The 14,297-nt window shown below is 40.5% G+C and overlaps 1 protein-coding gene across 50 annotated transcripts in view; it reads right to left on the minus strand.

The window, feature by feature from the left end:
• SORBS1 (sorbin and SH3 domain containing 1) overlaps positions 1-14,297 on the minus strand; it is a 296,548-nt gene that overhangs the window by 145,773 nt on the left and 136,478 nt on the right. For 4 of the 50 annotated variants that reach the window (XM_072625887.1, XM_072626101.1, XM_072625940.1 and 1 more), the window contains exon 4: positions 3,907-3,987. The exons of the other annotated variants lie outside the window; for them this stretch is intronic. The gene's annotated coding sequence lies outside the window, so the exon portion shown is untranslated. The remainder of the gene's footprint in view (positions 1-3,906; positions 3,988-14,297) is intronic. 50 annotated transcript variants of the gene reach the window in all.

Raw genomic sequence — 14,297 nt, forward strand, 5'->3', positions numbered from 1 at the left:
TGAGTTCATCCCATTCACATTCACAGTTATAATTGCTAAGTGCATATTTCCCTACATTGTATTCTCTTATACTTTTCCTTCTCTTTGTTTCTCACTCTCTTTAAGAATATGTTTTGCTTAAAAATGAATGCTTCCTTTAATGTGTCCTTCCCTATTGTCCCTCCCCTACCCCTTTGTCTTCTCTTCTTTCCTGGGTGAAATATATTTCTGTGTATGTATATTTCCCTCCTTTGACCAGTTCATATACATTGGGCAGCTAGGTGGCGCAGTAGATAGAGCACCAGTGCAGGAGTCAGGAGGACCTGAGTTCAAATCTCACCTCAGAAACTTGACACTCACTTGACCTTGGGTAAGTCACTTAACCCCAATTGCCTCATCCTGGGTCATCTCCAGTCATCCTGATGAATATCTGGTCACTGGATTCAGATGACTCTGGAGGAGAAGTGAGGCAGGTGACCTGCACAGCCCTTCCTCACTCAAAACAAAGTCAAGTGCAAGTCATGTCATCATTTCTCTGATGGCATGGTCTTCCTCAGCAACAAAGGACGAACACACACAAAATGAAAGTACATTTCAAAGGTCACCTCTTCCCTCCATCCCTTCATCCTGATTTGTATAGGCTCTTATGTGCATACCTCAATTTTGTAAGTTACCTTCCCCCATTCTTCTTTTCCCTTCTCCACACCCATTGTACTCCTCTATCCTTTCATTACATTCTCATTTCAGGATCATCAAAACATAAAGAAACCATTTCCAGATCTAATTAGATGCCCTCTGTGTCCTGATATGTGAAAATTATAGAGTTCTGAGGAAATGTATGTCATATCCCCATATTAGGGTGTAAACAGTTTATCTTGTTTAATCCCTTTTGATGCTCTCTTAACTCCTATGTTTACATGTTAAATACTCTACTCAGCCCTGATCTTTCCATTAATAATGCTTAAAAGTCCTCTGTTTTATTAAAAATCCATTTTTCTCTTGGAGAATTATACTCAGTTTTTCTGGGTAAATTATACTTGGTTGTAAGCCTAACTCTTTTGCCTTCTGGAATACTCTCTGTGCCATCTTGTATGATCCTGACTCTGGTTTCACAGAACTGGAATTCTGTTAAGCTACTTTCAGATTGTTTTAAAAAAAACTTGGAATTCTCATTCCTGAGAGTTTTCATTTTCGGGTTTCTTTCAGGATTCTATTTCTACTTTTCTCTCTGGTTCTATGAGATCTGACCAAATTTCTTTTGTGATTTTTTGAAATATGATGGCTCTTTTTTGGTCCTGGCATTCAAGTAGTCCAATGATTCTTAAATTATCTCTCCTCAATCTATTTTCTAGGTTCATTTTTACTATAAGATACTTAACATTTTCTTTGAGGCAGCTAGGTGACACAGTGGACAGAGTGCTATCACTGAGTCAGGAAGATGTGAGTTTAATTCCAGCTTCAGATGTTCTTCTGGGAAAGTCACTCAAATTCCATCTGCCTCAGTTTCCTTGACTGTAAAATTGAAATAATAGCACTTGTCACACAGAGTTGTTATGAGAATAGAATGAGGTATTTGTAAAGTTCTTGGCACTCAGTAAGCACTGACATAGAGTAGGTACTTAATAAATGCTAATTTCCTTCACCTTTATTCCTTCTTTTTCATTTTTAAGGTCTTTTGACTTTATTTTAATATTTGTTATTGTCTCATGGGGTCATTAGCTTCAATTTGGTCGGTTTTAATTTTCATGGAGATTTTTTACTTTGTTTTGTTTTGTTTGCCTTGGGTAAGGTTTTATATATTTTGTTCCAAGCTGCTAAATCTCTTTTCAAATCTTTCTTCCATAATTCTTATTTATTTTCCCATTTTTCTCTTCTAGGGCTTTCATTTGGTTTTTAAAATAATTTTAGCTCTTTTTTATAATCTCTTACCTCATCTGTTCCCAGAAATTCTGATTAGACTTGTGTCCAAGCACCACTTTTCTTTGAGGTTTTGTAGATATTCTGGAGCTTTTCTCTCTTCAGTTTGTGTCTTGAGAATCCCTCTCACCACAATAGCTCTTTATGGTGGGATTCTTTATTTGATCATTCTTCCAGACTGATCCTTTCTTTAGACTTGATGTTAGAGCTAAGCTCTGTCTGCATACTTCTGGGAGAAATGTATGGGCTGGGGGGCTGTAATTTTTTAGTGCTGACAAAGTGATCCAGTCCCTGAGCACAAGTCCCCTCTTTAACCTGCCCTGGATCTGTGACCCAGAACTAACTGGGTAGTGAATGACAGAGTTTTCCAGTTGGCACCTGTTCCTGTACTGTGCACAAGGCTGAGGTGTTCTGGTATGGGTCTGAGACCTTGTCTTGCCCAGTGCATAGCCTCATCTTCTTTCAGCCCCTGTACTCTAGAATGCTCTGTGTGGCACACTACTGGCCAGACTCAATGCCCAGTGTCCACAGACCTCTCTGTCTCCCCATGGCAACCTGCACTGGAAAATAATGACACTGATTTTTTTTTTCTTGGATTTCCTGATTTGAACTTGATCTATTGCATTTTCTAACTCTTTGTGGAGATGTGTCAGAAGAGATGGACTATATTTCATCCTCCTACTCCACCATCTTGGCTCCACTCCAATGGCTCAGTTTACTAGCAAATTCAATTAACCCAAATACATCACTACTTGTACATCTTGGTTAATCGCAATTTCATTGTGCCCAAAACTCAGACTTGCATCTCTTATTCAGGTTTCTCTGCAACATTGCAATTCCCCCTTCCCCCACAAAGGATACTCATTACCAGAAATGGATGCCATGAGGCAACCTTCATCTGAAGATGACAGCGTTGGTACCTGGCAATATTTGGGAATCAGTTGGTACTATTATTTCCTACCTATGTGACCTGGAGCAAGTTATTTCATCTCTATGCATCTCATTTTCCTCATCTAGATAAAGAGTCAGACTAAACAATCTAAGGTCCCTTCCATCTGTGATCCCATGAGCAGAGCAGGGACTACAAAGGGCAGTAAGGGTACATAGCAAGAAGAAGAGAATGCCCTGTCCACTTCAGCTGAACAAGTCAAATGTCCTTGAACAGTAACAGAAGACAACCTCCTGCTCTGGATGCCTTCCAGCTTCCAATGTTAACCACTATGTGGGAACTCTCTGGCCTGTGAGATGGTAGCCCGTGATTTTCTTATGGCAATGTGGTGTGCCTCACAGATACCATTCAGACAAAGACTGTAATATTACAGCTTCCTAGAGATGAACTCACAAACATGAGGAGTTAGAGTAGTGTGAGATACAGAATCTCAAAGATGACGTTAGCATTGCCAATACGGTAGGCTATGTGCTAGGGAAAGGTCACAGAGTAGGCAGCAAGGGTGACAATCAGACAATATACCATTCTGTTTTTAAAAATAATAATCTAGGCTAGACTTTGAGAAAATGTAAACCACTTGAAATAGACTAAATTCTGGTATTCATAAATCTGTCAGGGCTCTAGTTAACAGTTAGCTAATGCCTAAAGAAATGAAAAGAAAAAAAAACAATGCTGAAAATCTCTAGGAACTACTCTGTCAGCTTTTAAATCAGGTATGTGATAAATAAGGCAAACAAGTTGGTATAGACAGTATCTGCACTCCCAGAGTGATGAACAGTATAGGTTTACCTCCTCCCTTAGAGAAGACCCAAGTATGAATATATGTGTGTACACATGTTCATGTATGTCCATAGCAGTAAAAAAAAAAAGTGCTTATAAACTGGTATATCAAAATATATTTGCTCATTTAATCATCTTGGAAAATTGTAACTATACTACTCTATAATTTTTTGAAAGGGAGAGGACTAAAACTACATAAAATCACACTCAAGGTAACAGCAATCCTTTTAATAATCTCAATTTTAAAGGGAAAATGAGAATTTTTATAAAATGGTTATTACCCAAAGGAGTTGAGACTTCTTCAGTGCAGAGAACTCCTGGTAGGGGAACTCCCTCCACCAATCTGTTTGTGACTGAGAAGTCTACAATGAGAGACAAATTAAGTTACTTGCTCAGGGTCACACAGCCAGTGTTAAGAGTTATAGAAGCAGCGGGATTCCTGACTAGGACTCACATTCTCTCTACTTTGCCACAGCAGCCTCTCCAAATAGCAATTACCGTACTCCAATTAAGTCACACACCATGACTGCAGTATATTAGGCAGGGTTATTTTTATATGGGGAACAATAGCTAAGTAGTCCATGGGAAAACAAACGCTTATCTGAAGACAACACCACGGACTGAAAAGCCACTCAATTTTTATCATATTCCTCTGTACAACACTCATGAGCAAGATAACTTGTAACAACACTCTGATTTACAAACCCTCCCCCCTCTTCCTCCTCCCTCATTAAACGGATGAAAAAACAGAAACCCAACAAAATTGGATTTTCCTGGGGCCCCACAGTCTTCTGTGACCAAGCCTGGACTACGGTTCAGGTGCCCTGACCTCGAGGCCAACGCTCCTTCCTCCACATGATGCTGACTGTTTAGAAGTTGTTTCCTTGCCATGGAGCTGCCTGTCTCTAGAATAAACCAGATTATCTAGGCTGAAGGGAGGAAGAGATACACAAATATAAACACACAGATAAATACAACCAGGGTGAGGATTCAAATTGCACCAGCAGAAGAATAAACAGAAGAGTACACTGATGAAAACATCTATGAGGATCTGCTGTGAAGATACACGCATTCGGAGGATAAGATTCACAGCTGACACAGACCTTAGGGGCCATCTAGTTTGAAGATTCTTAACCTTTTTGTATCATGGACCAACCCTCCCCCTCTCTGGCAGTCTATGGACCCCCTACATGTTGCTGGATCCCTAAGATCTTTACTAGTGCTGAATCTCCAAGCGCTGAATTGTATGCATGGATTTGAGAAATATCATGATACGAGGACAGAACTTGGAAAATGATATGCAAATATTTCTTTCTTTTGGTTTGTTTTTATCCAACCATCCACAACTGTAAAAACTCTAAGACGTAAAGAAGAACAAGGAAAATGTCTGTATAAGAAACTATGAATTTCTACCATATATCATGGGTTTTAAAATATATATCTATACATATATACATATACAAAATACATACATAACCAGATAGTAAGAAATTGCTTTATTTGACCCCTTCTGTACCTCCTCTCCCTTTCTTCTGTGCAACTTTTAAAATATTTTATCTATCCCAGTAATATTCTATGATATTTATATAACATAAGTTGTTCAACCATTCTCTAATCAACAGTCTTCCATTTTGTTTCCAGGTTGTGCTGTTGTTGTAAAAATGCTAGTATGAACATTTTCATATACATACACACATGTATATGTATGTATGTATGTATATATATGTATGTATATATGTATGTATATATATATATATATATATATTCTTTTCATCTTTGACTTCCTTGGGTCAACATATAGTAACCAATAATGAGATAAAGTTTAGGAAAAATAATATGTACAATTACAACAACAATTATGAAAGATTTGAGAACACCAATCAATACAATGAAACTACAATTCCAGAAGACCAAAGACAAAGACAAAGCATGTAACCCACCTCCTGATAAAAAGCCGATGGTCTTAGGTTGCAAAATGAGACATAAACCTTTGTACACGGCCAAGAAAGAAATGTGCTTTGTTTGACTATGCGCATTTCCTACAAGAGCTTTTTCTTTTCTTTCGGTTCATTTTATTTGGAGGGGGGTGGAAAAGTGGGAGAAAGAGAAAATAAATGCTTGTTAATTAAAAAATATAGAAAGAAAATTAGGGAGCTCTCATAGGGAGGTCTTTAAGATAGCAGTGCATCTGCTTCTAGATGAGAGAAACTGCCCTGTTCCAATAGCCGTCTACAACCTTCAACACTTGGTGCTGAATATGAGACCCTATGTTAACTCTTTCCTTTCATTAACAAATTTCATAAAGAGTGTTTTATAACTGCTGCCCCCATTTCCTCATTATTCATCTCCTCTTTACCCCCTTCCCCACAAAGGCTTCTATTCCCTAATCAATCAATAAACATACATGAAATATCTACTATGTGCCTAGCACTGTGTTAAGTACTGGGAATACAAAAAGAGAAAAAAGACAGTCCCTAGCCTCAAGAAGCTTCCAGTCTAATGGGGGAGACAATATACACACACATACATATAAATATATATTTGTATGTATATACATACGTGTGTATACACACATACACACACACAGAACAAGCTATATACAGGATAAATAAGAAATGCTTAACAGAAGAAAAGCACGAGAGGGATCAGAGAAGGCTTCCTGTAGAAGGTAGGATTTTAGTCAGAACTTGAAGGAAGGCAGGAGGTTAGTAGTTGGAGCAGAGGAGGGAGAATGATCCAGGCATGGAGGACAGCCAGAGAAAATGTCTGGAGAAGAGAGATGGGGCACCTTACTTGTGGAACAGCCAGGAGGCCAATATCACTGAAAGGAAGAGAATATGAAGTAGAGTAAGGTAGAAAAAGACTGGAAAGGTAGGAGGGGGTTAGGTAATGAAGGGATTTGTATGCCAAAAAGATCAGTCTGTATTTGGTCTTGGAGGCAAAGGAGAGCCACTGGAGTTTAGCTTCAGAAAAATCATTTTAGTGGTGGAATGGAGGATGGATTGCAGTGGGGACATCCAGTCGCAGGGATGAGGTAATAAGGGCCTGTACTAGAATAGTGGCTATGTCAGAGGAGAGAAGCGAGAATATTCAAAAGATATTGCAAAGGAGAAATCCACCTTTTCATTCTCCTGAAACCACTCTGTTGAAGGTCACTAGGAGCCCAGGGTTCTCTTTTAGGCAGACAATTAAGCTGGCTACTTCCTCTCCCTTGCTGCTTTCCACAGAAATAGACTTGTTTCTGTCTCTGCCACCTGCCTGGTTCTCTATAACTAGGCTGACCTAGACCCACCATGTTGCCAGCTTAATGACCTCTCTCCCAATCCCACTTTCAGCCCTTTTCTAACTCAAGATCTAGGTCTACAGAGCCGTTGTGCTGACCTCATTGTTATATGCTTATGAAACATGGACAGTCTACCAGCACCATTTCAGGAAACTGAATTGCTTGCATTTGAACTGTCTTAGGATCACCTTGCAGGATAAAGTACCAGACGCTGAGCTGCCAAGTATTCAGACTATGCTTCAGAGAGAACAACTCCAATGGGCTGGCCATGTTTTTTTGAATGTAAAACATATGCTTGCCAAAATGACTATTTTATGGAGAACTCGCATGGGGCAGGCGATCACATGGTGGCCAGAAGAAACAATACAAGGACACTCTCAAGGAATCTCTCAAGAACTTTGGATTTGACTGTGCAACAAGGGAGACACTGGCACAGGACTGCTCACCATGGTGTGCCCACATAAGAAAAGGTGCTGTGTTCTTTGAGCAAAGCATAATTGAGACAGTAAACATAGGATGTGCAGATTTGGTATATCCACCCCAAATATTCAAATGGACTATCTGTGCCCAATCTGTGATAGAGCATTCCAAGCTCATATTGGTCTGATCAGCCACAGTCCGACACACTGAAATTTCACTTTACAATGGTGATGTCATTTTGGGCCTCTTTGAAGACGAAGGACAACCACCACCACCAACTCAAGATCTAGGAAGAGTAATCAAATCAACACTACCATTGCAGGAAAGGGCACGCATGCCAATCCGTGCCTTAAAGTTCCATTCACCATGCCTGTGACTTTTCAGTTCAATTCATCCCTCCTGGGCCACTCCTCCCATATAAGTTCCTTGAGGACAAAGACTGTCTTGGTGTTTATATTTGCATCTCCTGCACTTTATGAAATGTTTCTTTTAAACAACCTTTATAGTATCCCATTTGCAATTGGAGAAACTGAGGCTCACCAATATGCAGCGACTTGCCCAAGATCCCAGAGCTGGTTGGTACAAAGACAAAGATCTGACCCAGTCTGTTGACTCCAAACTCAGTACACTTTTCTACCACACCATGTTGTTGTTATTCAGTTATTTCGATTGTGACTGACGATTTGTGATCCCATTTGGTGTTTTTGGGCAGAGATACTGGAGTCATTTGCCATTTCCTTCTCCAGCTCAGATGAGAAAACCGACGCAAATAGAATTAAATGACTTGCCCTGGGTTGTCACACAGCCAGTAAGTGTCTGAGGCCGAATTTGAACTCATGAAGATGAGCCACCACATCATACTGCCACTATTAAGAGTCTGCAATGGAGCCTTCTAGTAGGAAAATGTATCTTTTCAGTCTACATTGTACAAGTTTATGTTGTAGGTTACAGTTACTCACGTTGGGGATTATAAGAACACCACATGGGTTCAGGCATCTAATTTGCTTCCAAAAGGCAATGAACCATCCAAGGAAAATATTATTTAAAGAATAATGGCAGAGGCGTGCCTAAACAAGCCCCAACAAATCATTATGGACTCCAGTTCTGGTAGCTAGTGGTAAACACAGTCATTGTTGGAAAACTCTCCTAATTGGACCCAACAGGCAGGTGGACAAAGAAGGAAAAAAGATTGGCCACATTTGACAGGTCTCTGAAACTGAAAGGGCAGAAGGAAGGCTTTTGCTGTAGGTTTAGAACAGACTATTTCAGGGGAGAAAATACTAATTCACAAAAGAATAGCTGAAATGTCCCCTACTAGGGATCCCTCCCCTCTCAGTGTCCTCCCCCCCTCCAAAATGACTTGGTGTTTGCTTTATATACGTTTCTCACTCACTTGTTTGTGCTCCTGTAATTTCCTCACCATTAGAATATAAACTCCCTGAGGGCAGAGACTATATTTATCCTGGTCTTAAACAGCTTAGGTGGCACAATGGATAGAAAGCTGGTCTCAGAAATTAGAAAGACTTGAGTTCAAATCTATCCTCAGACACTTACGAGCTGGTGACTCTGGGCAAGTCAGTTAAGCACTGCTTGACTCAGTTTCCTCAAGTGTAAAATGGGTGTAATAATAACTATGTCCCAGGGTTGTTGTGAAGATAAAATGAGATAATATTTGTAAAGTATTTTTCAAACCTTAAAACACTCTACAAATGTTAGCTACCGTTATTATAACTGGGCAGCTCAGTGACAGGGCAGATAGAATGCCTCATCTGTAGTCAGGAGGACTCCTCTTCCTGAATTCAACTCATGCCTCAGATACTTACTAGCCATGTGACCTTGGACAAGTCACTTAATGCTATTTGCCTCAGTTTCCTCATTTATCAAATGAGCTGAAGAAAGAAAGGCAAAAACTGTTGTGGTTTGGGGTACTGGGACCCCTGACATATAAGGGTACAGGGCAAGTATGCCTTGAAAGAATTTGACCACTCAGGCTCATTCCAGAATCTTTGCCAAGAAAAATCCAAATGGAATCATGGAAGAGTCAGAAATAACTGAAAGGTGAATTATCATTATTGCTATATGTGTAGTCCCAGTGCCTGGCACACAGTAGGTGCTTAATAAACACCCTTTGTTGCCTGTAAGACAGAGCAAGTTGTAATATCCAGAAAGTAGAAGCTGGGGGAATAAGGTAGGGTGGGGGGAAATTGATACTATGAAGAACACTGAAGCAAAGCTCACAGGTAAAAGATATAAGGAGTTTTACAAGCTCATCTAGCACACAAATATTTCTATTCCTTTCTCTGAAGAATATCAAATGATTTCACTGATCAGAATTCACTGTAAAAATATGTTTTAAATGTTAAAATTTTTGAAATTGTTCATAATTAACCCTTGATCAAGAACATGGTGCAGTCCTGAATTTCCCTTACAGTCTATTTCTAAAGAGACTCAAACTACTTAGTAGCTGCTAGAAAAGGCATGATAGCACCAGCCATTAAGTGACCCAATGGGCTGGATACAGATTACTGTTGTCCTGCAAAAGTGTTTTCTGTAGACATAATTCAGTGTCAGAAATAGGTCATGCCTCCTACTCAACAGTAAATGGTGATGAGCAGGGAGAAGAGAGAAAATTGGACGATCTAAATCTAGTTCGAGCACTTACTACCTATGTGACCTTGGGCATGTCACCCAACTTCTCTGGTCCTCAGTTTCCTCATCTGAAAAAAAAAATCAAGCAGCAGGTTTAGATAGTCTTTGGATTTCTTCCAACTCTCGATCTGTGATCTTATTAGCCCTATGCATTGGGTCTGAAAGAGCATGACCTCATTTTCCACATTCCATTGCGCTGGCTCCCAAGTAAAAGGAGGACATTGGACTAAATGCTTCCTAAGGTCTCTCCAGACGCTAAACAGTCTGTGAATTTCTAACTAGATGTAAAATAACCGCAGTCCTCCAGAATGAGAGAAGATAAAGGGGTCTGAAGACAAAGGGCGAAGTAACTAGATAGCAAGAGATATCCACATTCCCCAAGCAAAAATGGATTAAAGTAATTAGGAGTGGATTATTGACTTGGGCCCTGGGCTCTCTCCCCAGTGTAGCTGGGCCAAGGACAGTCAGCTCAGTCTGAGGCTAGCTCTCCCCCAAGTACGTGCTTTCTTCCAAAAAGGACCAGGGCCAGCAGGCAAATGAAAGAAGTTCACCTGAAGGTTCAGGGATAAGTTTACCTGGTCTCTGGGATCTCTCCACAGCAATGCCTCTTAAAGGGGCTGTGAATTTGCTTATTTTAATATTAACTGTATGTTGATATAATCATTTACCTTTGTAATTCTATGAATTTTATCTTATGCATTTAAAAACATTCTGATACGGGGTCTTACAGACTTGCCACAGGGGTCTAAGGCAAAAAAAAAAGGTTAAGAACTCCTGCTTTATAGAATGTCTGAGAGGCAGCAGTGGCATAGTGTTAAAGTTGGAGTCAGAAGACCTGGGTACAAATCCTACCTCCGATGCTTCAAAAGCAAGTCTTCTGAACCTCAAATTTCTCATCTATGAAATGAGGGGGTTGGGCTCAATGACTTCTAAAATCCTTTTTTGCTCTAAATCTATGACCCACTCAGCAAACACTAAATCACTAAAATTCCAAATGGGAAAAAATAACATTACACTGTCTCCACACAAGATCCTAGATCTGGGGTATTTGGAGGAGCTACCATTTGTGTCCAACTATGATGAAATAGAAATTTCTAGGGAGGGAAATGGGAGGAGATTAGTCAGAAGTCTGGGAGTACTTATTCTTAGGATGGGTGTGAAGTGACTTGTAAAGAACTCCAAGGATATTAAAGTCTGACTTGTGTCTCTTGTTGATACTAACCACTGCTATCCTACAAAAATCACAGCTTTCAAAGAGACATTGACAATCTTCAAAAAAAGACTGCTTAAACCACATGTGGGCTCAAGGCCCCAGGTTTCCCTGCCCTGGCTTAAGCCCTTCCTTTCCCTGCAGTGATGCTGAATTCAAAGAGAAACTGATGGCTGAGGGCTGCCTATTAACTTAGAAAACCACAAATTAACATTATCTATGTCGTACTATATTTTTATTTATTTTGTCAAATATTTTCCAATTACATTTTAATCTGCTTCTGGCCACCTTTGGGAGTTGTGGGATGCATTTGGCTGCAGGATGAAAGTTTGACACCTCTATTCTTGTCCGGGGTCAGTGTCAAAGCAAGCAAGACCTACCCTTCACTTCCCCAGCTCATACTCCCTCTTCCTGCCTCCAGCTACACCTCAGGTAAGGTCCTCCTCCTAGGGCCCACCCTCTGAGAAAGGTGTCCTTATCCTGAGATGCCCTTTCTTCCCAGTAACAGTCAGCCTGACCTTCCTTCAGTAGCAAAGAAACCTTGCTGTTTCCTGGGCGTGCTTCCTCTCCCAAGGGGCCTCATGCCAGGTGAGCTCCATCCACCCCAAGTGCAAAAGTTCCCACTTTTAGCTTTTGCCACCATTTCTAAAGAAGGAATGCAAACTGAGGTTAGCCAAATTGGGAGATTTAAGACATTACCAAAAGAAATATTGTAGCTTAGGAGTAAAGCCATAAATTGTGGGAAAGTATAAATAGTGATGGTGTAAACAGGGTCTTTTCACTGTATTCCTGAGTTAGTATGATTTAACAACTTGTTTTTATATATCTTTTCCAGCACAGGGACCTCAGTACCGAGAGGCAGGCAGGCTGGCCGGCTGAATAAGGATTATCTGAGCCGAAGCCAGACTGTGGAGGCAGGGCCAGGTGCAGCTGCAATCTCAAGGCCTCCCCAGGGCCTTCTCCTGGGCCTAGTGCTTCCTAGCCTTCCTCACTAGTTGAACCCATGATGCCTCACACCCACTCCTTTGCCTTCTTCCTTCTCCTTCAACCTCCCTCTGGGTTCTAGACCTTTCCTTCATAACCTGACCTTCACTTTTCTTGACTTCTGTTTTGCTACTTTCACTTAGAATTACAAACCCTTGACTTCATGGGCCTCATTCTTAATAGCGATCTGGACCCTGATTAATGGCCCCTACAGCTGTACTGAGGTCACTATATTATCAGAGGGCTGATGATATAGCTGTTATAGCTAGTCACAAAAGTTTGAAAACAGTATGAATAAATAGCCAAGCTAACTAGGTGCCAGAACTTCCACTGTGGGCAGAACCCCAAGTGTCATTCTCAGAATTCATCACCTGAGGACAAAGCCCTGATTACCAAGCTCTGATCACCCCGCCCTAGTTATGGCTGCTGCAAAAGACAGAGTTAAGACATACCCAGCAAAAACTGATAGACTGCCTTTGTTGTACTTTTCTGGAGACGAAGCACATTTAGCAGTCATTCTCCTTCCAACTTTCATTGCTGTGCCTTTGAAGAAATAGAAGAGGCACATTTCTAGATACATAATTGAACAGGCCTCAAAATCAATTCAGGGAACAAGAGCACTCATACTAAATTGAAAGCTGGAAAGATAAACACAAAGAAAGCCACTGACATTTACTTTAATGGGCAGCTCGGATAAACTGAGAGCTTCATTGACTGCATTTTGGAATCAGATTACTCAACTAAGGAGACAAATAAAGAGCTTATAGCCCTTCACAAAAGCAACAGGTTGTGAAAAGGCTGATTTTTCTTGGGAAGGAAACACAGGAAAACACATCTAAAAGAGTCATCCTCTGCTTCCTCCAGTTCCATTCTGGATCCCCTCCAATTTGGTTTCCTTTGTAACCAATCAACTCACATCTCTCTCAGAAAGATTTCCAATGCACGTGGCCAAGTCCTATAGTTTCTTCACTGTCCTAATCCTTCTTGACCTGTATGTTGAATACAAAACCACTAACTTGTCCCTTTTCTTTCCCAGACATTCTCAAAGCCTGGCAGTTAGTGGCAATGGACAGTGTTGGATTTAAAATCAGGAAGACCAGAGTTCAAACACTGCCTCAGACACTTATTAGCTTTGTGACCCCTGGGCAAGCTACACCATGCTCTGCACTGGAGACACAAAGACTCCTCTCCCCAAAAACCCAAACCCTGCCCTCAAGGAGCCTTCTTCTCTGTCCACCTATCTAGTGTATGAATGCTCTGTCCTGGTTACCCATTCTTGATTTCTTCTATTCTCCATGACTTCTCCTGCCTCTATAAATCTCTGGTCCAATCTCTTCCAAGTCAAAAAGAGTCATTTCTACCTGAAAGTCTACTTAGCACCTACAATTGTATGTAGATAAGAATAAATGTCACTTTTCCCTCAGTTATTCATCATCTTTCTTTTTCAGTGAACAGTATCACTACCTTTCCCATTCCACCAGCACATAATTTGGGAGTTATTTTGAAATATGGCCATAGTTCAAGGATCTGAAATTTTATTCATCTATGGGTCACGCCCTCTGGTGACACAGAAGATGGTCTTTAAATGTTGCTTTCATGAAAAAGTTCACCAGTCCATGGCCAGATTGCTACTGATGCTCTCTGAACTTAGCTCACCTGGTCCTCAGACAGCTCAAATATATTCCAGTTCTAGTACATACTCAAAGCCTTTTCAGTTTGATGGGAACTGACAGAACTCTGACTTAGGCACCATAGTTCACAGTAAAGAGGATTTGGAGTTGGAGGAACTGGGTTTGAATCCTGGATCTGCCTACTACTCACTCCCTACCTCTTTGGGCCTCAATTTACTTATCTGAAAAATGAAAGTATTGGATTAGATATATTCTGAGGTTGCTTTTAGTCTAGTTCTGAGATCCTGTGATCCCTCTCCTTTAAACCTTGCAACAAATCTTTGAGGTAGGCACTATAGGTAGCATTATTCCCATTTTTACACATGAGGAAACTGGGGATCAAAAAATTTAAGGAACCTAACCATACTCACAATTTTAAATATCAGAAGTGGTATTCAACCTAGTCCTTCCTAACTCAAAATACAGCACCATGCCAACTTCCTCCTAAAATTTCCA

This window comes from Notamacropus eugenii, chromosome 1, assembly GCF_028372415.1.
Source record: "Notamacropus eugenii isolate mMacEug1 chromosome 1, mMacEug1.pri_v2, whole genome shotgun sequence".
NCBI lineage: Eukaryota > Metazoa > Chordata > Mammalia > Diprotodontia > Macropodidae > Notamacropus > Notamacropus eugenii.